General features: G+C 40.7%; 1 pseudogene; it reads right to left on the bottom strand.

Moving 5' to 3' along the window:
* LOC139002426 (uncharacterized) overlaps nucleotides 1-27427 on the bottom strand; it is a 123595-nt pseudogene that overhangs the window by 61173 nt on the left and 34995 nt on the right.

Here is a 27427-nt window from a genome sequence, read left to right as displayed (position 1 = left end):
TCTGAGCAGAAAACTCAGATAAATGGTTCCTAGACATCTATCCCATAGAAATTATGAGATAACTAGAGGACCAGTGCACGAATTTGTGCAAGAGTGAGGTCCCTCAGCCTGGTCTGCAGGATTGGGCCGAAGCTGGCTCTCTGACATCCCCCGAGGGGTCCTGGATTGCGAGAGGGTGCAGGCCAGGCTGAGGGACCCCACCGGTGCACGATCAGGGCCAGGGAGGCACACAGGAGGTTAGCCAGCCAGGGATGGACCACATGAGGGCTCCAAGGCATGTGTCCAGCTGTCTCACTCAGTCCCGATAGGCTGGTCCCCAGCAGCAAGCTCACCTACTGGTCAGAGCATCTTCCCCCTGGTGGTCAGTGCACATCATAGCGACTGGTCAACCAGTCAACTATCTTCCCCCTGGTGGTCAGTGCACATCATAGCAAGTGGTTGAGTGGCCTTAGCATATCCTATATAATAAAAGGGTAATATGCAAATTGACCAAATGGTGTAACTAATGGTCTCTATGATGCGCACTGACCACCAGGGGCAGATAGTCAATGCAGGAGCTGCCCCCTGGTGGTCAGTGTGCTCCCACAAGGGAAGGTCTCTTCAGCCACAAGCTGGGGGGTGGTGGGGCATGATGGCTGGCTGGCTGGCAAGCACAGCAGTGGTGGTGAGAGCCTCTCCCACCTCAGCAGCAGTGCTAAGGATGTCTGACTGCCGCCAGTCATACATACCCCGAGGACTCCTGGACTGCTAAAGGGTGCAGGCTGGGCTGAGGGACCCCTGAATCCCAAGTGCACAAATGTCGTGCACCGGGCCTCTAGTCATTAATATATTATGCTTTGATTAGTTGAACGGACAACCAGACAACCAGACACTTAGCATATTAGGCTTTTATTATATAGGATTACCCAAGAAGGAAGGGGTATCTAGTTATTTTTGATTGAACACCAGATATTGTATATGCAAAATTAGAGAGATAATGTGAAGCGTGGAATAATTATTCCCCCAGAGAATATTTACATAGTTTTAGGCAGCTAGGAGCCCTATCAATGCCACTACACCTTAATAAAAACTTATAATTGAGTTTATTTGAAACTAGACCTCTATCATTAAAAAACCTACTTCAAGTTCACCCTTACTTCTAGTTTCTAACCCAAAGCCTCTCCCTTTGGAAGGTCTTGAACTCCAATATTTCTCCCTAACTCCATGAGGCTGACAAAAGCTCTGCTTGGCTTTTCAGGCTCTCAGCTACATCTTCCAGAATTGGAAGAAATTCCTATAGGAAAAAGGGCTCCAAAGCCACACTTTCGGAATTTGCTTCTTCCACGTATCCCCCCTGTAGTTCTTCACTTCCTATTAACTCTCTGACATATTCAAGAAGTATTTTATCTTATTTTATTTTTTTAATTTAAATTCTTTATTGTTTAAAGTATTACATATGTCTCCTTTCTCCTCCACTGAACTCTCCCTGACTGTTCTCACCCCCAGCACATGCCCTCACCCCCCTACTATATATCCATGAGTTATGCTTATATGCATACGTACAAGTCCTTTGGTAGATCTCTTACCCCCTCTTCTCCCCTGCCTTCCCTCTGAGGTTGGATGGTCTGTTCAATGCTTCTATGTGTCTGGATCTATTTTTGTTCGTTAGTTTATGTTGTTCATTATATTCCACAAATGAGTGATATCATGTGATATTTATCTTTCTCCAACTGGCTTATTTCTCTTAGCATAATGCTCTCCAGGTCCATCCATGCTATTGCAAATGGTAAGAGTTCCTTCTTTTTTATAACAGTGTAGTATTCCATTGTGTAGATGTACCACAGCTTTTAACCCACTTATCTGCTGATGGGTACTTAGGCTGTTTTCAAATCTTTGCTATTATAAATTGTGCTGTTATGAACATAGGGGTCCATATATCATTTCTGATTGGTTTTTCTGATTTCTTGGGATATATTCCTAGAAGTGGAATTACTGGGTCAAAGAAAGTTTCATTTATAATTTTTTTTCTTGTTTTTTAAAAATATTTCCTTGTTTTTTTTACAGAGAGGAAGGAAGAGGGATAGAGAGTTAGAAACATCAATGAGAGAGAAACATCCGTCAGCTGCCTCCCGCACACCCCCTACTGGGGATATGCCTGCAACCAAGATACATGCCCTTGACCGGAATTGAACCTGGGACCCTTCAGTCCACAGGCCAAAGCTCTATCCACTGAGCCAAACTGGTTAGGGCTTATTTTTAATTTTTTTGAGGAAACTCCATACTGTTTTCCACAGTGGCTGCACCAGTCTGCATTCCCACCAGCAGTGCACAAGGGTTCCTTTTTCTTCACATCCTCGTGAGCACTTGTCATTTGTTGATTTGTTGATGATAGTTATTCTGACTGGTGTGAGACGATACCTCATTGTTGTTTTGATTTGCATTGCTCAGATGATTAGTGACTTTGAGCATATTTTCATATGTCTCTCAGCCTTCTGTATGTCTGCTTTTAAAAAGTATCTATTTAGGTCCTTTGCCCAATTTTTTATTGTATTATTCATCTTCCTGTTGTTAAGTTGTATGAGCTCCCTATCAATTTTGGAGATTAAACCCTTATCAGATATAACATTGGCAAATATGTTCTCCCATACCAGTGATGACGAACCTTTTGAGCTCAGTGTGTCAGCATTTTGAAAAACTCTAACTTAACTCTGATGCCGTGTCACATATAGAATTTTTTTGAATTTGCAACTATAGTAAAACAAAGACTTATATTTTTGATATTTATTTTATATATTTAAATGTCATTTAACAAAGAAAAATCAACCAAAAAAATGTCATAGGTTTGCCATCACTGTCCCATGCAGTGGGCTTTCTTGTTGTTTTGTTGATGGTTTCTTTTGCTGTGTGAAGCTTTTTATTTTGATGTAGTCTCAAACAGAATTTAAAGTGTGTTTTGTCCAATCTCCTAGTTGCTATCACTATGGGGGGGTCAGTCCAAGTTATCTAGTTTGTCATTACTGGAAGAAAAGTACTCTATTGGTAACTTCTTATTTTTACACTAACATATAGTCAATACTTATGGTATTCTTAGCACCACTTAAACATTCCATATGCTTTATCTCATTTAATTTTACAACCACTTTTTGAGATAGGCACTATTATTATCCCATTTCAAATTTGAGGATTCAAAGTTTAGTGAGATTCAGTAGCTTGCCCAAGGTCATACAGCAGTAAGCAGAGGTCAACTCAGGTCTGTCCTACTCCAAAGCCTGGGATTTAAAACACTGAGCTATGGTGTTTCCCATCATTAAACTTCATAGTCTAGAAACAAGGCACCCTGTAGGGAGAGTCGTAGTTATTAGTCTGTTAAGACCATTTTGAAAGGGAAGAAGAGAACAGAGACATTTTCTTTATTGGCTTAAATTACCCTGAGACAGGGCTGCAAGTAGCACTCAAGTTTGGGTCCAAAGTACCACATTTATCTATTCCTGTTATCCAAACTCCAACCGAGATGAACTTAAATTAGAAGTCTTAAATGGGGAGAAAAAAATGCTATCAAGAACTACCTTTATATACTTTGTGACATAAATTAACTCCCAATTCAGAAGCTTGAGTTCCCTCCTCCTGTGGTAAGAATCTGCCAGTTCACATAACATTGTGCACTGTGACCGGATGTAACAGAGGCAGACAAGCAAGATGTGTCTCACTGATGCATCTGGACAGGAAACCTTAAATATGGTTTTCTTTTCTTACAAAAAGAAATCCCAGTCACAGATGTTTTTATTTTTCTTCTTTGCATTTGGTGTCTGAAAACATAGGGCATGTTATTGCAGGTAGCACTTCTCAGGAGAGTGGGAGTACATTTTAACAGATTTGAGGGGCCCAAAAATTCTTTCAGTAATGAAGATTCCGATATTTTCATCCCAGATAATTTTCTAAAATGTATGTATTTGCCCTCCTTTATATACCAGATACAACAAGTTGGCTAAATGTTCTTGAAATTTTTGAAAAGTCATTTCTCTTCCACTAATAGTTCCTATTTTCCTATCAGCAGAATTTTATCAGTGAGGCCATGAAGATAGCCTTCTAGACTCTGAGTTTCTCTGTGGACCATTACTTTTATTGCACCACCTTGGATTTTTAAAAATATAACATGTAGCCTTTGTAGAAGTCAGAGCTCTTTCTAAGATCATAACCAGCCTTCCTTGCAAAGTACTGGTGAAATTTGTAAAGGAAAAAGAGCTGGCAAATGCTAATTGATTCTTCCTTATAGACTGTGGTCTTAAATGCTGACCCTCAATACACAGTCCAATGTGGAGTAATAGATACTGTCTCTTGATATTCCAGGCTCTCTTTGCATTGCTCTTTATCTACTTGGTCTCTTGTTTATTTGGCTCTAACCAAATGTTAATTTGCCAAAATAGATTCCCACTTGGTTAGTAATATTTGATCATGGTCAAGTTGTGAAGTCTAGGTAAGACTTCAGCACAAGTAAATAAAAATGGATATAGATACAGTTAATAGGAATCTCTTTCCTTTCTGCTGGCCTAGATTCTTCTGTGAGAAGCAGCACATTAAGTCATCAGTACTCTTGCAGAGCTGCTTTTATTGAATTGAGCATCAGGTCTGACTGAGACAGGTGGAGCCCTAGATGAGACAGTAACGGGATGCCTCATCAAGCCAACATTTTAAAAGTATATCTTAATACTTACTAAGTGAACATGGTGAAAAAATGGTCCCTAATAATGGAAATAGGACACAAATAACTTTATGTTTCAAATAAGAAATTTGTAACATGTCCTTATTACATGCAATTTTTGAAATTATACAACTTCTTGGGAGGCATGTTCAATTATTTAAAATGTGAGTAAAATAAATCACTCCTTCCCAGTCAAGGCATCAAACCCATGAATTATTCAGATTCAGAATTTCAGCTTTGAGTGCCTAAGAGATGGCTAGTCTCAGCTATAACTGTAGTAAAAAACTTATTCAGATGTATTGCAATAAATAAATAAATAAATTAACCGAGTTAGAGTTAAGGCATGGTTTTCTTCCATTTCGACCCAAGGGCACAATTTTCTTCAGTAGATTCCTATTTGGTAAATTCAATGTCTGTTTTACCAGATACCTATAAAGTTATATATCAAAATCTGAGTCGACTGGCACTAGGTTTCCAATTTATCAAAGATGACGTTTTAATGATCCTTGTAAATTAGCAACCATGGAATATGCTTACCAAGCTGGCCCCTTACTTCACCTCTCGGTGTGATATTTTCAGCTATACTGTGACCTGAATAGACTTATCTTTGTAAGGCCTTTTAAATGGTACTAATCTTTGTCATCTTTATAGGGACTGGGAGTAATTCCATTTTAGTCTTGATTCTAAGAATTACTTCTGAGCAATTGGTCTGTTTTTACCTTTCGAACACTACAGGTTGGGCAACCGATTAGATTTCTCTTTTCGTGTTGGTTAACTAAAACATTGAGTCAAATGAATGACATGCTCATAGAAAACTCATAGGCCTTTGTGGGTAGAAAAAACCCTTTTAAAAATGAACCTTATTCCTGGCTTCATTTTATGTTCCTGCCATTGTTGCCCATTCCTACTTCGACTTAAACTGCCTTGCTCTATGTTAGGTGTCCTCAGAAGCTGCCTGTAATCCTTCTGGAACAACCAGAGGCATATGTAAATGCCACCTCAGTTATTACCTCAGTAGAGACATTATTCATTAGATTAAGGAGAGAACAGAGTTCTGAGGGATGGGAACATTATTTGGTGAGAGTTGAGGGAGGCTTCCAGGGGAAGGGGGACGGTAGTTTGGGCTTCTGCTCAGCAGGAAGAAGGGGCCTCACTGAGCAGAGGGAGGAGGACTCTGAACTGGAAGCTTGCACTGCACAGGTGACAAACTTGACCTGTTGCACCGTTCTGTGGAGTGTGGGCTCTTGGAGACACAGAGCCTTCAGACAAGTTACTGCTGGAAATGCTTGTGAGAAATTGTAGTATGCCACAATTCTAGCGGCATCTACTCTTCTATTCATTCCTCCAAGATGCACCCCTGGGGTCAGTTATACTGAATAACTAATACAACTGGCTCATGGTCTGCCTTCTCAGATATTTCCCTTTTCTGTTGACTGACTGTTCTGTCTCCCTGCTAAGAGCAGACTGAACCCATGTGGATCCCTGACCCAGATTTTCTCTCCGGTGAGTGTGGAGGTGGGACTCAGAGATGCTGGCTGTACTCTGGTCATTGCTTGAAAACTGTATGAGCCAAGAGTCTGATTCTGTCATAGCTCTGCTTGTCCACAGAGCAGAGAAAACTGATCTGCAGTGGGAAGCCAGAATAGAGCAGGTACCTAATGGAACAGGCAAGGATACCCATGTTCCAGAGCCTGGGCATCCTGGTTCCTACCCCTGAGGAAGTCCAGCTGTGGCTCCTGACTCTTGTTTCCTTGTCAGTGCTCTCCTGGTGCTGTGGCTGAAGTAACTCAGGTAGCTAGCTGGCTACCACTCATATGTGAATAATCCCTTACTAAAACATTAGGCCTGAAAAAAATGTATCCAGTGAGAATCACCAAGGATACATGCTTAGAGATTTAGATACAACATTCATCCATTCAACAGGCATTTGTTGAGGGCTACTATGTTAATCCTTACTTGGAATAAGCCATTGAACTACATACAGTCAGTTACTTAGTATTCACGGCAGATTGGTTCCAGGAACCCTGGTGGATGCTGACCTCTGCAGATACTCAAGACTCATATAAAATGGCATAGTATTTACATACACTTTAAGTCATTTCTAGGTTACTTATACCTAAAATAGTGTAAATACTAAGTAAATAGTTGTTATATTCTATTGTGTAGAGAATAATGACAAGAAAAGAAAAAATGTCTGAACCTGTTCAGTACAGACACAACCATCCGAAGCCGAACTACATAGTATGTCAGCAATAATGTCACATTTTCTTTCTCATATTTTTGATCACCAGTTGGTTGACTCCACAGATGTGGAACCATAGATACAGAAGACCAACTGTATATCAAGTTGTTTATTGTCTGTTAGAGGATAAATCACAAAATAGGTTAAATAGCAAAGTGGGAAAATGTTTATTGGCACAGAAATATGTTTATAATGAGTTAAGTGAATGAAGGAATTTATAAAACAGTATGTATAACATAGCTATAAAACCATATATATGTATATAAACATGTATTTTTCACTTTGATCTCTGTACAATCTCTATATATGTGTACAGATTGATGGACAAAATGAAAGTAAGGACTTGAAGGATACCAAAACGTTAAATGTGCTTATCACTCTGGTGAAATGATTATGGATAGTTTTTATTGCCCAACTTCTTCCTATCTGCATTTATTATTTTGAATAAAATTTATAATAGCCTGGTTCTTCAAATAATGTAAAGCAATACATATTTTTTTAAAATTGGCCTACATACATGCATCTTTATAAACCACTAAAAAATAAAATAAATAATTAATATTCAAATCTATATCCAATAAGAGGATGAGAATTGGGAAACACTAGAGAAACAATAATTTTTTTAAAATTAAATCTTTATTGTTCAGATTATTACAGTTGTTCCTCATTTTTCCCCCCATAGCTCCCCTCCATCCGGTTCCCACCCCACCCCCTGCCCTTACCACTCCCCCCACTGTCCTCATCCATAGGTGTACAATTTTTGTCCAGTCTCTTCCTGCACCCCCCCCACATCCCTTCCCCCCCCCAAGAATAGTCAGTCTACTCCTTTTCTATGCCCCTGATTCTATTATATTCACCAGTTTATTCTGTTCATCAGATTATTTATTCACTTGATTTTTAGATTCACTTGTTGATAGATGTGTATTTGTTGTTCATAATTTGTATCTTTACCTTTTTCTTCTTCTTCCTCTTCTTAAAGGATACCTTTCAGCATTTCATATAATACTGGTTTGGTGGTGATGAACTCCTTTAGCTTTTTCTTATCTGTGAAGCTCTTTATCTGCCTTCAATTCTGAATGATAGCTTTACTGGGTAAAGTAATCTAGGTTGTAGGTTCTTGCTATTCATCACTTTGAATATTTCTTGCCACTCCCTTCTGGCCTGCATAGTTTCTGTTGAGAAATCAGCTGACAGTCATATGGGTACTCCCTTGTAGGTTACTGACTTTTTTCTCTTGCTGCTTTTAAGATTCTCTCTTTGTCTTTTGCTCTTGGCATTTTAATTATGATGTGTCTTGGTGTGGTCCTCTTTGGATTCCTTTTGTTTGGGGTTCTCTGCACTTCCTGGACTTGTAAGTCTATTTCTTTCACCAGGTAGGGGAAGTTTTCTGTCATTATTTCTTTAAATAGGTTTTCAATATCTTGCTCTCTCTCTCTTCTTCTGGCACCCATATAATTCGGATGTTGGTACGCTTGAAGTTGTCCCAGAGGCTCCTTACACTCTTGGGTGGGGCGGGGTCTCAGGAAATCAACAGGGTGGAGCAAACAACTATGGCTGATCCTCAGTCCTACCCTAAGAGGCCCTGTGTCTCAGTGTCCCGGTAATCGCTGCAAGCACCTCTGAAAGAAAACCGCCCTCGAGTTCTGACCGATGCCAGACAGTCCAGTTTCTCCCCGTATGAGTCTGGGTCCCCAGATACTGGCCCGGAACTGGCATTCAGAGCAGTCAGGAGCTTGAGACTCCCTCCGGATTGAAAAAGACAACCATGTTCTCAGTTGCCAGCCCTTTCCACGTGCGCCTCTGTACCTCTGCACTTTACTTCCGCACCTCCTCTGAGTCTCAGTGTGCTTTTCTCTTTCCTTCTAGTTGTAGAATTTCCACTCAGCCAGCCTTCCTGTTGTTCTGGATGATGTCCATTTTGTCTTTTAGTTGTATTTTTGAAGTGGTTGTGTGAGGCAGCAATTTCCGGTGTTTACCTATGCCGCCATCTTGGTTTCTCGAGAAACAATAATTTAACATGGTTTTCAATGTAACATTTTGTCCAAATAAATGAATATCATTAAAAAATATAGATAAATTTGGTTTTGCTGAGTCACTCAACATGTATTTACTAAGTTGTTCCAAGATTTCAGACCCTGTTTTAGGCTGTGGAGGTACAACAGTGAATAAAATTGACAGATGTCTCTCTGCTCTTGTGAAACTTACATTCTTTTAGCGGTGATCTTTTTAGGAAAATACAAACTGTCTCCTAGAGTGCGGGAGACATCATGCTGAAATGCCAGGCCTGCCCCATCCTGTATCCATTCCTATGTGTAAAGCACAATGATGCTCAGGCACATGAAACACAAGGCCATCGTGGCAGAATTCTACTCGAGCATCTCTCTGGCCTAGGAAACATACAGATAAATGAAGGGACAGATTCACACAGCAAGCTCAAATAGAGGGAAGCACACGGGCAAAGTCAGACCCATCCTGGGGTAGTTGATAGTGAGGAAGCTGTGCTGCTAGTTGGAGGCACTATCTGAACGTAGACCTGAAAGACAATAGTCATCCAGGTGAGGAGGCTGGAAGAAGGGCATTTCAGTAAGGGAAGCAACAGGAAACAGGACAGGTGTTAGAGGATGAAAGTGGCTCAGTGTAGCTGGAGCTTAGTTTGCAGAGCTCAGGGTGGCAAGAAGTGAGATAAAAGGAGAAAGCAGAGGCCATTTGCTCTTTAAAAGGGAATGATGTCTAAGAGTCAAGGCTGTGGCTGGCCTATGAAGCCAGACCACCACCTTTTAGCTGCATGACTCAGGGCAATTACCTAACTGTTCTGTGGGTCACTTTACTCACCTTTCAGATAGAACATCGGTACCTAACTCGTGGGGCTATTACAAGGATGCAGTGAGATGGTTTTGACTGTCCACTAGGAGATAACCTTGTCAAAGTCATACTTAGTTTCACCAATTGGCAATTGTCTAATTTACTTTATCAGTTGAATGTATATGTTGCTCATAAACATGATCTGTTACTATGGTTTTGTTCTGAGAGATGAAGTAAACTAACAGCTCTGCTTGTGACTGGGATCAGGGTTTTTTCCAAATGCTGACGCGCCGAGCTCAAATGGTTCGCCATCACTGGTCTAGGGTCTAGGTCAGCCGTGGGCAAACTACGGCCCGCGGGCCGGATCCGGCCCGTTTGAAATGAATAAAACTAAAAAAAAAAAGACCATACCCTTTTATGTAATGATGTTTACTTTGAATTTATATTAGTTCACACAAACACTCCATCCATGCTTTTGTTCCGGCCCTCCGGTCCAGTTTAAGAACCCATTGTGGCCCTCAAGTCAAAAAGTTTGCCCACCTCTGGTCTAGGTACTAATCAGTCATGCTCCTTGACAAGTGTACAGTTTGTAGCAATTCTCTCTCCAATGAAGTAATGTACATTTTAGATTGCCTGCAGCTCTAACAGCTTTTATTTCTCGTTCTAAATAAATATCTGGAAGTGGTCTGTTCAATGTGCTTTGCTTTGATGAAACGTAAAAACATAAATAACTGCTTTTAATAAAAGCTGAAAATACTCTAACATGATTTATACAAAGAGAATGTGTAGGAGTGACACAGGAACATACTCACTGTACCAGTGGAGTCATTCTCATCCACGGTCTTACGAGGCTCTGCAAGTTGGCTAGTTCTCTTTACAGGGGAGCCACCTGTCTCTCTGTTTGCAGCAAGTACCAAGAATTACCTCCAGTATCCACTTTCCCTTTAACTGGGCATGTGGCTACCCCAGTCGGAGACAACATTGCCCCGTCTCCTGTCAGCTAAGTGTGGCCATGTGACGAGTGAGAAGAGAGTGGAAGGCACATATGCAATTTTCAAGCCATGCCCTTTAAAGACACTGTTTGCCCTCTGTGTCCTCTTGGGAATGGATGTAGTTTTTAAGAGCCAGCTTTGACCAGTAAATGAAAGCTGCACCCCAGGAGATATGGAAACAATAAAATAGAGGAGACCTTGCTTCCTGGACAACCTACCCTCAAATCACCTAACAGCTTAGATTTCCACATGAGAAATAAACTTCTGCTTTGCTTAAGCTATTGTCATATTGATTTTGTTAAAGCAGCTCTAATCAACCCCAAATAATAAAGTCAAAAATACCTTTTTTTATATGGTAAAGTAGACATGAAGTAGAAATCACACCTCTTGTGTTGAAAGCAGAATGTTGGAGTAGAGTGATCAGAGAGCCCCCATCAGCCAGCACAGTCCCCTGAAAGAAGATTCTAGAACAAAAAGCTCTGTCTTATTATTGCATCCCCATTATCTGGAGCAGTGCCAGGCACATAACAGGCCCCCATTGATTATTTTTTACTAAGTGAATGATGGATCTGAAGCAAGCCAGGCAAGGCATGCCAAGAACGGTACTTATATAAGTATCTACTATAAAAGAAATAAAATGTGGAAATGTTAAGCAATGGAAGCAAAATAGAGGGGCATGTAAGTAGTATTAACATTAATGAGAGTCAATGACTGGCACACACTACAAGTTTTCTTTTCACAGTTAATCTTCACTAAAACTCTTGGAAGTACATGTTATTAACCTCATTTTACGGAAGAGGAAATTGAGACAGAAAAGTTGTGGCTACCCCAGAGCTTTGTCAGAATTTGAACTCAGGCCATCAAATTACGCTGCCTGTAAATGCACGAAAATATATTCCCAAGCCCATTGTAAAGCCAGTAGATAAAACTGGCAAACACCTTCTTTCCTCGGGGCGTTTAAAGATGAAGTGGTTTATTTGCTGCAAAAGGGTGGTTATCACCAATAAAGAAGTTGAGAGGAAGACTATTACCCTTGAACATATGGTGATATAGAAAAAATACCTTTTATATAAACCTCTTAGGTTTCTTGGTAAAAATATTGAAGCAGTATGGTGTATAGGAAACCCAGAGTGAAATTAGGGCTTCCATGGGACCTTGAGTAAATTCTGTACATTCTTAGACTTGGCTTTCTTATCTTTCCCAGGAAGGACTGGACCAGCTGGCAGCTCAAGGTGCAAACTGCTCACATTCACTGTTTTCCTGGGATCCCTGATAGGCTCTAGGAAGAACACAGTGGACCTTTTGAAGAGAGTGGGCTCTTTCAGGCTTTTACAAGTCATGTGCCCACTTCTCTGACTGGTGACCAGCAAGCAGTTCAGGGGCATGGACTTGTGGTGAGCAAGGCGGTGCCTAGAGAAAATCTGAGAAGTCAAGCAAGCTGATCTCGGCGCTTCCTCAATTTTCAGTTTTTAATCTTTTCTTGTCTCACCTTCTTCCTAGTCACCTCCAGACTGAATACCTTTCTCCCACTTGTGTACACTGCAGATTTTTTACCAAGGATTTCTAAGAACATTTTTCCATGGTGTCTTCCTTCTTCAGACAACACCCACGCTTTGGGGCATTTTCAAATCTATTCCCCAAGCATCTGAAGTTCACGTTCATCATTCCCCAACTGCTATTTAGCTAACGAGTCAGTTGAAGAAACTAATTATTAGGACCATGGGGAGAATGGTGGATAATAGCCTAATTTGTTCTCACATAACAGGGACCATTCAGGGACTTTGGCCCAAGAATCTAATGGGGCAGGCATAGAGGAGCTTTGAGGTTTGCATAAACAAGTTATACTTAAGACCAGATCTGAATGAAGAACTTAAATGTTCACACCCTCAGAGAGTTTTCTTCGGTTCAAACCAATGTAGCAAATATCAATTAAATGTAACTATGTGGAAGAGGTTGCAGTTCTTTTCACCCTCATATAAGTTCTAGTTCAACTCTCAGGACAGTTTCAACAAATGTAGGATTCATTTCTAGAAAGGGTTTCTGCACTCAACTGCTACGTCTTTACCAAGTCTGGTAACCTGGAGAGTCTAATCTAGAAAGTTCCCCATTACTTCTCTCTGTCTTCAACCCAGAGCAAATCATAAGAGATCAGCCTCCTGCTTCCCATTTTACAGACTTGACATGAGACCTCTTAGAGCCCCCAAATCACAAGTACATCCCAAGGGAAAGTGTCCCTGACGTCAACCGACAGAGAAAGGAAGAGAGCACAGAGGTAAAAAAGTGGTACAGTGATTATCTCGGTGTATATACTAGAGTTATGTATTTCTTTTGGAAGTAGGGGGTTATAACATCACTAGAGGCCCAGTGCACGAATTCGTGCACCAATGGGGTCTCTCGTCCTGGCCTGCGGGATTGGGCTGAAACCAGCTCTCTGACATCCCCCAAGGGGTCCCAGATTGCAAGAGGGTGCAGGTCAGGCTAAGGGACCCCACCAGTGCATGATCAGGGCCGGGGAGGAATGCAGGGAGGGACCACGGGAGGGCTTCAGGATGTGTCTGGCCCATCTTGCTCAGTCCCAATCATCCAGACCCCAGCAGCAAGCTAACCTACCTGTTGGATCATCTGCCCCCTGGAGGTCAGTGCATATCATAGTGAGCAGTTGAGCAGCCTTAGCATATCATTAGCATATTAGGCTTTTATTATATAGGGTGATAAATGCCACACTACATTTACATAACAATTGCCACTGAGCGCAGGGTTTTAAAGTTGTCACAGAGATGACCACTTTGAACTGGGCTTTGAAGAATGAGTAGGAGTTTGTCAGTTTAAGCAGTAGGGGGATTCCAGATCCAGGAAAGTTCATGAGCAACAGTCCACAGGTTTGAGCATGCATGGAGCATTCACAAAACAGCATGGAGTGGGGTGTGGTGGCACATAGGGGACAGGGGACTAAAGTGGGAGGTGAAGTGGCAAGGCAGGATGACAGTTAAGAGAGCCTGATTACTTAATCTGAAGAAATTGAATAAGTGAGAGTAAGAGGGAGGGAATCTGGAACATTTTCTGGGACCTGGGAAGCACTAATACTATATGGGAGCCTGTTGGGAGAATCTTGGTGTAGTTGGGAAATACAGACTGCAATTCTGGTTTTGATTAAACCAAGATTATTGGATGGTAGATTCCCCATGAATGATGTAGGAACTGGACCCCAAGTACCTCTCTGCCTTTCTCTGGTCTTAGGAATCTCAGACATAATCTAACATAATTCTGTAATGGTGCCACCCATGCCTTCAGGATGTGGTGAGGGGGACTGTTATTGAGTTATAATTATTGGTCTCTGCCTGAGTACCTTTATAGTAGCGACTATTTCTTTTTATTTTCTTCTCTAGCTCTCCAGGAAACGTTGGCCAAGTCAGAGTCTTATGCTTCTTTATTGGGAAGTGCTGACTGTTTTATTGAAGTGTATGACCTCAGTCTAAAAGCTTTGAGGGAAGGGGGTGTGTGTGTGTGTGTGTGTGTGTGTGTGTGTGTGTGTGTGTTTAGAAACCACCACTATGTCTTGAAGTCACTCAGAGACTTGAATCGAAAGTCCTTGTATAACCTGGCTCTAAGTGTGACATCTGTTTTAGGCAGTGAGTGATGCAATTAATGTTGCCATTAGCAAACAAGAGTGACAGAGGCATTTGATGTTTATACAGATCTCCCCCCTACCCTTCTCGGATGGTGACCAAGTCCATCTATGAACAGTCACTGCCATTAGGGAAAGACTGTGGCTCACCTGGAAGAGAATTCAGCTCTGTTCATATTAGCTGTGTGATCTGAGTAAGTTGCTTACCTTTTGAGAACCTCTGTTTCCTCGTCCTTAAAACGATTCTCCATAGGGTTACTATTGAGATAAAATGGCAATCAAGTATGTGAACATGCATGGCTTATTGCATAAGTGCTCAGTCAGTTGTAGAAATATTTCTTCCTACTGAGTCATAACTAGCCCCCAGTACATCTTGCTCAGCTTCCCTTCTTTGGAATAAGTCATCCCAGTTCCTTAAGCCTTTTGATGGAGTCTTATTTCCCAGCCTCTTATTATGCCTGTGGCTGTTTACAGACGTTGCCTTTGGTTCTTTGGTGACACTTGAGAAGAGCCCAACATTTTAGGAGCTGACAGCCACAGCTGAGTGCCAGTGTGTCTCATCCTCACCCATCACACTCCTTCCTCTTCCAGTATCCTCCCTCCTCCTGGGACTCTGGCCAAGTTGAGAAACTCCTAGCCACCACCCCCAGCTCATCCCAAGTCGGGGTGATGACTAGTCCTCACAGCAGCTATTCTTGAGACAGGGTCTTGGCAAGGCTTCAGCTGCTACCAAGATGCACATCCTCCCCCTGCAGTTTCCTCATTTTGGGGGAGGAGACAGTCATAAAAAGAGTGGGAGGGGCTCTCTGTGGCAAATCCATCTGTAGCGTTTTAATGTCAGTAATGGATAGAATGACTCTATAAATTCTTTGAGGGTCCAGAATGGGCACCATTGCCAACAATCCCCCATTAATGCGTAACTAATGCAAAACCAATGCATGGCTGGACTTCCAATACTGGAGAGTTACTCCAACTGGAACTGAACTGAAATACCATTTTTTTGTGCTAAATATGACCAACAACTTCTGAATAATAAAAAATCTGAGGAAGTTTTCTCCATTACATAGAAACAATCACATGCTTGTTTAATTAATGTTTTTTAGCAAACATTCAATGCCTGTTGTATGCTATTTTCAATACATAAAGATGCTATTCTTAAGGACTTAATGTATATTATGCCATTAAGTGAGAATATGATATTTACAATATAACTAAGTCTGTGTTTTTTAAATCTTTAACAATATTATTTACTTTCCACAAATGTCAAAACTGAGGCAGCATCATTTATGCCTTTGTCTGGAGTGGAACCAGATCCCATAAATGAGATGAGCCTACTATTTATATGTAGTGCCATAGCCTTCGTGGTAACTGAATTTTAGGATTGGGGTAATGATCTGGTGACTCTATAAAAAATATTTTAGAATTCCCATTAGTATCCAAATTTCATTAATTCTTATTCTTTCACCTGCTAAGAAAGTGCTTGACACCTTATTTCTCCAATTCCTTGTGTCTTTTCAGAATGTTTATAGCAATAAAATGGTGGTGTATTGGTGGTAATGTTAAGATGAGATTTAGAAATAGAACTTTCCATGAGAGAAACAAACAGACAAACAAAATCCTGGCTTTGGTGTAGATTCTAACTTATAATCATTTACCACTAAATTTTTTTTCATAAAAAATTTGCAGGGGTCCTACAAACTTAGTCACTTGGCAAACTTTGATCTTCAAGAGAAAGGTCAAATCAAATTTTACTTGAAAACTTCAGGCAAGAAAACTGAATTTGGAAGATCCTCTTTGGGACAGAGTTATTTATGTGTTTAAATCCCACCCTAAATTTTCATTCTCCATTGTTATACTATTATTATGGTTTTCTTGGCTTACTTTGTGATTGTCTGATGCAGTTCAGTTGGTAATTGAATTTTATTTCAGATAATGCATTCCATAATTATTTCAATGCACATCCTAAATGCAAGGAAATGTTAAGAAACTAAACTATCTAAGTCATACAATATTAGACTCTTAACCAGAAATTTTTTAGTCCATTTGTTTAATTCAAAACTGCCTCTACTAAAAACTATAATTTTTAAAAAAGTTTATACTTTTCTTACTCACCCTTAATTAAAAATGGGGCAAAAAACCCCCACCCCACAGCAACAAATAAAAAACAACAACAAGAAAACATGTCTCCAAAATATTTGTTCAACTAGTGAACAAAGGAATGGATTCTCTGAGTTCTGTACAGGAATTGTGAGGTTAGCATGAGTCACAGCACCATTTCTGAGGGTCATTGGTTCTACTGAATTTTCTTGAGGAAAGAGTACATGCGTGGGGATACTCCCTCAGTATAGATATGATGGAACATCTCAGGATTGGGATCTGTTTTAAAGGAGGCTTTTTTGCATTTGTGGAAATGTTGATGCTCACTGAACTAATAATCCAGATCATCTCGGGGCGGGGCGGGGATTTGATTCAAGAATGTCCCCTTCAAATCACTTGGATAGTAAATGGGTTCTCCTGCCTGCTACATATGCTAACTTAGCAAGATCTTTACTTTCTACTTATTCTCAACACCAGAAATAAGTGAAATATGCTAGCAAGAAGACACTTCTGACTGCTTCCTTGCTCCCACAACTTCTCTTTGTTTAAAAAAGGGGGGGAGGGCATTATTAAAACAGTAGCCAGAAGTCGCATTTAATTCTTTACTTCTTCCCATCTATTGCGTTGAACTAGTTGATTTTTTTTTCTTTTTCTACCCATATGAGAAATTAATTACTAATCTTTGCTGAAGCTGTCAGGCCAATTAACTGACTGATAATCAAACTGGTTTTCTCCTGACATATTTTGTTTTCTTTTCTCTCATAACCACACTTTCAACAAAGTATATTTCCAACTGTTAAAAGTACAAGTCTTATCACTAATGCCATATGACTTCATACGTGGAATATGAAAAATATGATCTTTGGTTTTCATATCTCATTTTAACTAAATGTGGGGAGATTTAAATGGCAAAGTCTAAAACTCTAAGATAGACTCATCTATTGTCTTGACCATCAAGTATTCAAGTAAAGGCCAAGTGAAGGAGTTCTACAGATGTATCAGTCAGGACCCTCCAGAGAAACAGAACCAATAGAATATAAAAACGCAATTATTGGGGCTGGAAAGCCTGAGAGTTATAGCCCAGGCCAGCAGCCTGCAAATTCAGGCGGGAGTTGATGTAGTCTTGAGGCAGAATTTCTTTTTTCTCTAAACAGCAATTTAGAGCAAACCTCAGTTTTTACTCTTAAGACCCTCAACCAATTGAGTGAGGCCCACCATATTATTGGAGGTGATTTCCTTTACTTAAAGTCAACTAATTGTAGATGTTAACCGCATCTACAAGATGCCTTCAGCAAAACCTAGACTAGTATTTGATTAAATAACTGGTACTATAGCCTAGCCAGGTTGACACATAAAACTAACTTTATGGCAGGTATGATAAAGAACAACATGTACTCAGATCATACTGTTTCATGCCTCGTGCCCTGTACACGCTATAACCACCATCTGCAATGCAGTCCTTCATGTTGTCCACTTATTCCTTGAATGTTTTCTACTTATTTATTCAGATTTCACCCCTTACTAAAGGATGAGCCATGGGGATATAAAGAAGTTGGAAGATTCAAGAGCTATTTAGGAAGGAGAATCAATAAGGCTCTGTGACGGATGGATCTTGAAAGTGAGAGAAGGAAGGGAAATGTGGGGTAACTCCCAGGTGCCTACCTTGGGCAAGGTGACCAGTGTTATTCACTGAAGCAGAAAATGGAGAAGACAAATGGATTTGGCAAAGAAGCTGGTTATTTAAGTTCAGACACACTGAGTTTGAGTTGCCTGTGAGTCATGATGAAAATGTGTAAAGGAAAAATAGTTCTGGGAGCAGAGATCTGAATTAAACACATAGATCTGGAATGAATCTTATGTAAATGAGAGTTGAAACCATGGGAATGGAAGAAGTCACACAGGGAATTACATGGAGTAGAAGAGAAAGGTGCCTCTGGAGGAGACTGAAAATGTAGGAAGAAAACCATAAAAATGCTGTGTCACAAGATAAAGGCAATCGATCAGTGTCAGGTGGAACAGATAAGCCAAATAAGATGAGGTCTAAAGTGCTGTTCATTAGAGGTAGCAACCAGGGTATTGGTGATCTTGGAGAAAATATCTTCAGTGAGGTGGTGGGGTTGAAAGCTAGAGTTCAGTAGGATGAAGACTAGATAGGGAGTCAAGAAGTGGAAGCAGCAAATGTAGACAAATCTTCCATTGACGAACATCATCTCTGTGTAAAGAGATTAATTTTTTTATCCTAGCAATCTAGGTCCAATCAGGAGATTGAAACTACAGGGCAATTTAAACAGGAGAAGTTTAATATAGAGAATTATTAAATATGATAGTAGAGTAATTTTAAGATACGAGAATACTTGTTTTGATATCGCAGGGCAGAAGGAGATGGAAAAACAGAAGGGGGCCTCTCTCCAAGGCTGTGGTTCAAATCTCATTGGAGAATGTGTATTTGAACCCACTGGATGGCAGAAAAATTTGCTGATTTGCTTGTCAGAGCTAGTTTGCAGTCACAAGACAAGCAGGAATGAACCCTCTGGAGTACAGGCAAGGCTGTTGAGCCACAGCTGGTGGCCAGTGCGTGGGCAGCAGAAGGAATGGGACACCAGGCCGGTGTCCCCAGGGGGAAGAATGTGAAGTTGGGAGAAGCACAGCATGAGAGGACTGTGGGAGACACTCCTGGGGAAGGGGGTAAGTACAAATAATCAGGGAACTAGTGCCAGCAGGAAGCCTGGAACACAGAATGTCTGTGTGGAGAGGGCAGCAGCAAGATGATTACCAGCCCATGCTGGAGTGGCAGAGTCCCTGAGGGCCAATGCCTGCTGGGTGAGTGGCTGGGGCCAAGTACCACCAGATGTCCTCACACCCACACTACTGAGCCCCCGGAAACCTCAGGAGAGCCCCTTCCTCCTGCAGTGTTCCCCCAGCATTCTCTACTGAGAAAGCTGAACATCCTGGACACTTACCAAAGAAACACTTAAAGCAATTCCATCCATGATCACAGAGCATATATTTGAAAGGTGCATTTGGAGCCTAGAGGCAATCAATTGGCATTAGGATAGAAGCCATGCAACTTGCTATTTTGTTTAGCAAATACCTTTCTTTTCATCTCTGGGAAAGGTGAATGAGGTAGGATTGAGGCAGCACTAAACTGGGAGATCATAAATTTCTAATATCTCCAATTTGCAGTTGTTGCTATTTTAGCAGTTTTTAGTCACCCTGGTACCCAGATTAAAAGATGCAAATATAGCTCAGCTAACATGGCTCAATGGTTGAGTGTTGACCTATGAACAAGATGGTTAGGGTTCGATTCCCGGTCGATCCCCAGTGTGGGGCATTTGCAGGAGGTAGCTGATCAATGACTCTTTCTCATCATTGATGTTTCTGTCTCTCTATCCCTCTCCATTCCTCTCTGATATCAATAAAAATATTTTTTAAATGCAAATATAGCATGGTTCTGATTTGGATTTTGTTGGTGGGTATGAAGAAGGAGATCTTGAGGCATTACCAAAGTCTTTAGTGAAAGAGGAAGTTGCCAGCAAACAGTAAATGACATTACCAAGGAGAGAAATAAGTGGGAGAATGGAATAACGAGCCTCAAGAAGGGTACGCGTTTGGAAAGCAACCAAGTGAAGCCAGGAAGAAGGCCAATATATTAAGAAGTCAGCAAAGAATCAAAGATCCAGAGACCACAGTAAAAGGGAAGGGGATGGTCAGTAGTAGATTGTATCTGAGGGAGCATTGCATAGCTCTAAGAGCATGACAGGGAAGGTGCCACAAGTCTTTTTTGGTACTTGGTGTATTTCTGGTCTCAGAGACGTGATGAGGGTTGTCACAAGCTTGTAGGAGTGCAGTGAAGGTCCCATTTAGAGCAGAGTTTTCTCAGTGTTCCAGAGGGGTCAGCGTCCTGATTAGGGACCCAGTATGCTTGTTAATTTTTAATTTAATTCTCTGTTTTTAACTTAGACATTCTTTTAGTATAAGACTAATGTAACTACATTGAAGAAACTTTGGAAAGTGAGAAAAAAGGAAAAAATAATAATTCCCACCCTAATGTAACAATATAGAAGTTTCTCTTTTTAGGTCCCCCCCCCCCCCACCCTCCGTGTACATTTAAAAAATATTGCTATTTTCTTAGTGATACACAATTTTATATCTTTTAACCAAACCAACAGAAATATTTTTCATGTAGCTACATGGTCTTCATAACTATGATTGTAAAGGTTTGCATAATAATTCATTTGTTGGATACATTATCATTTATTCATCTCCCTGTTGGACTGATTTTCTCAGAAATGTTAACAAGTTGCTCAGTGAACTATGATTCACGATCATTACTGTATATGACTATTCATTTTTGTGCCAGAGTCAGTTTTTAAAAAAATTTTTGGTTTCAAAATCATAGCTATTCATGAAGGGTTTCCTAGACTACATGTTGAATTCAGCATATCTTGATGGAATGCCTTTGTTCAAGAGGGAGGTACACAGCTCTGATGTTTCTTTGACGTAGCATCAAAGGCTTTTCTCCATTTTTCATCTTTTATAAGTCAGAAGTGAAAGAAGATAAAGGAGCTCAGTGTCCTTAGAAGTAACGCATTTCTATAGTGGCTATAGATCTGGAAGCTTATTCATTGTGAGTATTTCTCACACCACCCCCACACCTACCTTCCACAATTCAGCTGTAGTTGCCTTCCTCACTGTTTCCGTTCTCACCTGCACATTTGGACAAAATATTAAAGTTGGAGTAAAATAAACTCCTAAGTGTGTCTTGGGATTGATTTTAGATACCATTTATGGAAACCCAAGTTTTAGGGGAAGTAAGTAGCTTCTTTGGCAGGAAGCCATTCCCTGAGGAGACTGGATATTCTCATAGTAGCAATAAAGAACAAGGCAGGGAACTGGAGTAAGAGGAGGTCTGAAGAAATTGGCGCTCAATCACTGGCTTCGGGGCCTTACACCCCTTGGGTATAGGCACAGGACTGCTCTCAGAATCTGGGATGGTACCATGCCCACAGTTGGGATTAAGCTATTTTACCTGTGAAGGTTAAGAAATGCAAGGCAATAGAACTCAGTAAGAGGTCCTTCCAGTATTACTGTAAGTCCAGAATTTTGTTGGGGGTGTACTGGAGCTGACTTGTATTAGATCCCAAAAGCTGATTGTTAAATTTTAAGGAATTTTGCGTCTGGTTGACTCACATCGGTAGTTTGAAATGAGCTATCATGGGAGTACTTACACCACAGAACTGCTGCAAATCAGGACTCTTCCCTCCCACACCCCCAGGAGATCTGTTTTACAAATGGTTGTAAAACATTTACCAGCACATCTCTGATGGCACTTCCACCTTTATACCTCTACCAACAGGCAACTTCACATTTTCTCTTTTTTTGTTGTTGGCATGAACTTCTCCAAGCTTCAGTTTTCTCATCGATAAAATGTGAAACCTAGAATTTAGATCTGAAAGAGATTTTAGAAATTATCTAGTCCAACCTTTTTATTTCACGGATGCTATTAGCTCTGACTAGAAGATGGTATGTTTTTTCCTTAGCGATAGAAGCTGTGGAGACATCTGTCCCTTGGGAGGATAAGCAGAATGGCCCACTCCCTCTGAAGCGGATTCTTGGCAGTCGAAGCATGAGGTGTTGCAGAGCGTTTTATGTCCTCATAACTCATGATGATGGGCCAGGCCGGACCAGGAAATCTGTCTCGGAGTGAAGGCCTAGATCGGGAGCCCAGGTAGGCCAGCATGGTCAGAGGAGGCTCAGTAAGTCATTCCAGAAAGAAGCAGATGGGTTCTTGTGGTTTGATGGGTAAGGGCGGTGTCTGATAAACTAGAGTGGGAAAAGATGAGGAGCAAACCCAGGCCCAAATCAGGGTTTTTATTCGAACAGGTGGGACAATCACCTAACAAAGTCCAGGCAAGAGGACAGCAGATATTAGGGGGGGAAATCAATTTAGTTGATTCTTAATTTCAGGGGAAATAAGTCTAATAATTATAGTGCTGGAAATTCTAGGGCCTATTTCAAATAGTCTGTCACACACACTACATACTCAATTATCAAAGGTTGGTGTTTGCCAATATAATCTTATAGAATGGAGAGTCCACTGTGCCCTTTGCCTTAATGACCATAGAACCTCAAGACCAGGAAAATGGTCTGATTCCTAGTCTAAAATAGATCTTGAAAGCATCTTAGGAAAAGAAGTGGGAGGATGTATTTCTCCCTGAGATTCTCCTATTCTTTTTGTGATGTTAACCTCTACTTCCATGCTTTTTCTTCATTCAGTCAATGTTGCAGTTGATTTTGATTTGCAGAAATCTATCTCAGAATTGGCTTGGTGCCTGAAGTTGATTATAGCTAAGTTCACTAGCATTTCTTTACATGCCAGCAATCAAAAGAGCAATTAAATCATGTTTGGAATGAATGATTTAAAACAATAAATCCCTCATTTACATACCTTTACTTAAATACAGGTATGCAAATGAGGGACTAGAGCTCTTTTAAGACACTGTGATCAAAATAGGAATCTGGTCACTGAGGAACAGAGAGTGCTAGAGGGGCCAAAAGCAGAGTCCAGTTAGTGGGAACTGGAATATTTAATTCCGAGGGAGCTCCTCGGGTCACTTTGATCAGAGGCAGCATTATTTCAAGAACAGAGTGAAAGTGAATGTGGTGCAGATTTGGGAAACACCATACACTGCATTATTGCAGAGGAATTGGTTTACATAGTTATTTTTCTAAGAACTCAGTAATGGAAGAAAGATGTATGTCCACAAGTACCACTAATAATAGCTAATGAATATTATTCTCCCATGAAGCAGGGGTCACTAGTCATAGTTTAGTCCTTGTAAGTGCTCTGGTAGCGATGTCAGAATTCTTCACCTTAGAAGTGAGACCCAAGGAGGCACCCTTAGACTTACAGCTTGCATGTGATTTCTTCAGTGTTGGAAGATTGCTTCATCTCAGTTGTTTTCTCATGTGCCTTAATTTATGCTAACTTTTGTCAGTGTCACCTTTATTCCCTGCCTATTGCCAGGTTCACAAATCATATATTTATTTTGGAATTCCATTAATTTCTGTTTCAGGGTTAAATTATCCACATCATGCCAAGTTAACCACCATTTGGAAAAATTAATGTCTAACATATTTTATTAATTTATTTCTTGAGTTTAACTTGTTTTAAAAGAAATTGGATTCCCTGTAAATTAAATGGTATTTGATAATCATTTACAAGGTATTTTACTACCTTAACTATACATTAACTGCAGTAGTTTTTTTTTTTTTCCCTCAGAAAACCCGTAAGTTTCTCAAAAATGTTTTACCTTTTTGTGTTATGATATACATTTTGCATATTGATGCTTTTGCATATTGATGAGATGCAAAATGCATGATAGAATATTGATAACTTGGATTTATATAGTCAAATCTTCCCTTCCGGATATATACTCACTTATATATATTATGGAAAATGTTTTTCAGCTTGTTAAACAATAGAAACATAACATTTTGATTACCATCAATAGGAGAAAAGGAAGTAGACTTGGGCCAGCGGACACAAATTCTATCCTACCATCCACTAAACAATACTACATCTGTATGACCAACATGCTAATTATAAAAGATGCCATCTGTGATGTTCACTCAAGGAAACAGGATTAGGGTGAACTAACACAGTTGAGATGAGGCCAGTGCACAGCCTGAATTTAGGCATAGGGTATTATTAGTCATGGGTGCTAACGGCAATGGGAAAAAAATATCTTCGTGGCAGAGAGGAAGGTACATGGCTAGTGTAAAATACTGCTGGCTGCAGAGTTGAAACCATTTTGTCTTAGGAAGGCATATTTTATCTAGCCCTGTGGTTGTTGAAAAATTGGGGATTTGATTGGTTGTACTTCACAACTGATAGACTGTGTGGAATGTACCAAATGAGCATTGATGCAAAACAGCTGTTTGTGCATTTCAATGCCAGCATCAAGGAGGCCAAATAAAATTAAGATCCTCTGGCATAAAACAAAGACATCATTGTAATCATCAGGATGCTTTTTACACATTGTCCTAAGATCATTGTGTAATTGACTCTCTTGATAAACTCTTCTCTGCCACTGAGCCAGTTCTTTAGAGAAATTAAACATCCATGTTTTAATCTGGAAAGGCCAAATGACTTTTATGAATTAGTAGCCATGTGAGGCAGGGATCGGTGGTAGAAGAACAGATACTTCTCCATCAGTTTTGTTCAGCAGCTTCTCAGTGCCTCCTTCCTTCCTCCCATGGCGCCACAACATCCATACCCACTGCCCCTGGACACCTACCTCAATTCCTGAGGATGTTAGACAATTCTGAACTGTTTGTTGTGGTCATTGCTTATGTGTCAGAAATGTTTATACATCTAAACAATAAATAAGCTAATTTACTTGTCAGCCTCATTGATTATAAGCCAATTGAAATAAACTTTTCAGGAAGAAAGATTTTGGAATAATTTAGGAATAATTGGGTTTAAAACAATCTTGGTCAGACCAACCCTGGTCAAACTAAACCAGTCAAATTTTCTTTGCCTTCTGAAGTTTGAATTTTTATTAATTAGAGATAAGGTAGAAATTGAAACTCGAAACTAAATGAATTTGTATAAGTCCTGTTACGGGTGGGAGGGAGAAATAGACTAGTGGAGACTGTCTATAGCAGGGGTTCTCAACTGTGGGTCACGACCCCTTTGGGGGTCGAACGACCCTTTCACAGAGGTTGCCTAAGACCGTTGGAAAACACATATATAATTACATATTGTTTTCATGATTAATCACTATGCTTTAATTATGTTCAATTTGTAACAATGAAAATACATCCTGCATATCAGATATTTACATTATGATTCATAACAGTAGCAAAATTACAGTTATGAAGTAGCAACGAAAACAGTTTTATGGTTGGGGGTCAACACAACATGAGGAGCTGTATAAAAGGGTCGCGGCATTAGGAAGGTTGAGAACCACTGCTCTATAGCTATAAGAAATATTAATCGTGCTTTGTTAATCCTGATTGTTTTGTTCTGATTAAAAAAAGCACATTCTAACCTGGCTGGGAGTTGTATGCCCTGGAGCCTGGGAGTTAACCTGGAAATGTGGTTTATCCTCCTTATCTGAGAACTGCCTATTCTCCTGGAAAGATTAACAACAGTGGACTCCTGGAGGCACCCCACCCTTTTCAACCCCTCAGCTGCCCCCTCCCCCAGCCCACATTGCCTGTTATCTGTAACTTTTATACCCATTCTTACTCCTTTTGCCTATTTCTGCATGTAATCTGTGTCCTTCTACCCAATATAAGCAGCTGGTTTATAGGGGGTTGCAGAGCAGATTTTAGTGGATGACCTGCTGGTCTCCCATACTGCCAGCAATCCTATATAATAAGAGGGGATATGCTAATTAGCCCGGATATGCTAATTAGGCACGACCAGATATGCTTATTAGTCACAATCAGTTATGCTAATTAATAATGACCAGCATGCAAATTGACCATCACTCCAACACAATAAGAGAGGGATATGCTAATTAACCCTGATATGCTAATTAGTCATGACCGGTATGCAAATTGACCATCGCTCCAACACACAAGATGGCCTCCCCCATGTGGTCAAAGATCGCTGCCCCCATGTGGCCACAAGATGGCCACTACAAGATGGCCGGCAGGGGAGGGCAGTTGGGAGGGACCAGGCCTGCAGGGGAGGGCAGTTGGGGGCGACCAGGCCTGCAGGGGAGGGCAGTTGGGGGCGACCGAACTGGCAGGGGAACAGTTAGGTGTCAATCAAGCTGGCAGGGGAGTGGTTAGGGGGTGATCAGGATGGCAGGCAGAAGCAGCTCAGGGAAATCAGGTAGGCAGCAGGCAAGTGGTTGAGAGCCAGCAGTCCTGGATTGTGAGAGGGATTCCAGATTGGAGAGGGTGCAGGCTGGGCTGAGGGACAACCCCCCACCAAGTGCACGAATATCATGCACCAGGCCTCTAGTCTATAATAATAAAAGCGTAATATGCTAATTAGACCGGATATCCTTCCAGATGACCTTCCAGATGAAGCCCGGGCTGCGAGGGAAGCCGGGGTCCTCGGTGCCTGCCAGCGGCCAGAGGGAAGCTGGTATCCCAGGTGTCAGAGGGAAGCTACTGCTAGCAGCTGGGGGAAGGAAGGCCTACTCTTGCACAAAGTTCGTGCATCAGGCCTCTAGTATTGGAATACATGCTCATACATGACTAAACTCTGTTTCTGCTTAATTGGTTCAAGCAGTGACAGGCAGCCCAGACCCATTAGTTGTCCAGTTTTAGTACCGCATTCTCTAGCAGGCAAAGCATAGTTGAACCTTTATTCTTAATTCATCTCTCCAGCAACTTTAAGAGGTTCTGGCTGTTTATTCGAAAGTTACTGGAAACTTTCAAAGACAGTATCTATAAAACAACATGACAAAATGGCTATAAAGTTCACATTTAATTCAAAGAACTTCTGCCCTCAGATTTTAAAACTTTCCTGTTTAAGACAAAAATGGATTACTTTATGTTTTAATCATTTTAATTTTTTTAAGCAACAAGTGTTTATGAAGTTTCTAGGAGGTGCTAGTGAGGTGTTACTGAGACCAGATTGCTGTGTAAAAGAGAAAAAATGTGTCTTTCTTCTAGATAAAGACTTCAGCAGGTCACCTCTCAGTCATCTACCATGATAAAAGGAATACTGAACTCAGGGTAATTCTTGCTGCTCTTTGGAGGGTGTTGCAGTATTTGAGATGGACAGATGAAGCCAATTTCTGTAATCAAGAACCAAGAACCAAGAAAGAGGGTCACTGCTTGGGGAATGGGAAAACGTTTTATCTGATTGAGAGCAGAACGAACTGAAGTTTAAACTGAGAGTTTTATTGTCAAAGTAAAAGATTTAGAATTTGGTTTAGACTCAAGACAAAAGTGCAGATCATGGTTTTGTTCTGCAACTTTGGACCCATTGCAGTGATGGACAGGCCTATGGAGGTTTTGCC

The sequence above is a fragment of the Myotis yumanensis genome, unplaced genomic scaffold (assembly GCF_028538775.1).
Source record: "Myotis yumanensis isolate MYYU_CA2020_CCGP unplaced genomic scaffold, mMyoYum1.0.hap1 SCAF_2, whole genome shotgun sequence".
Lineage (NCBI taxonomy): Eukaryota > Metazoa > Chordata > Mammalia > Chiroptera > Vespertilionidae > Myotis > Myotis yumanensis.
Note: the sequence above shows the minus strand (reverse complement) of the source record. Positions and strands in the feature narration are given on the sequence as shown.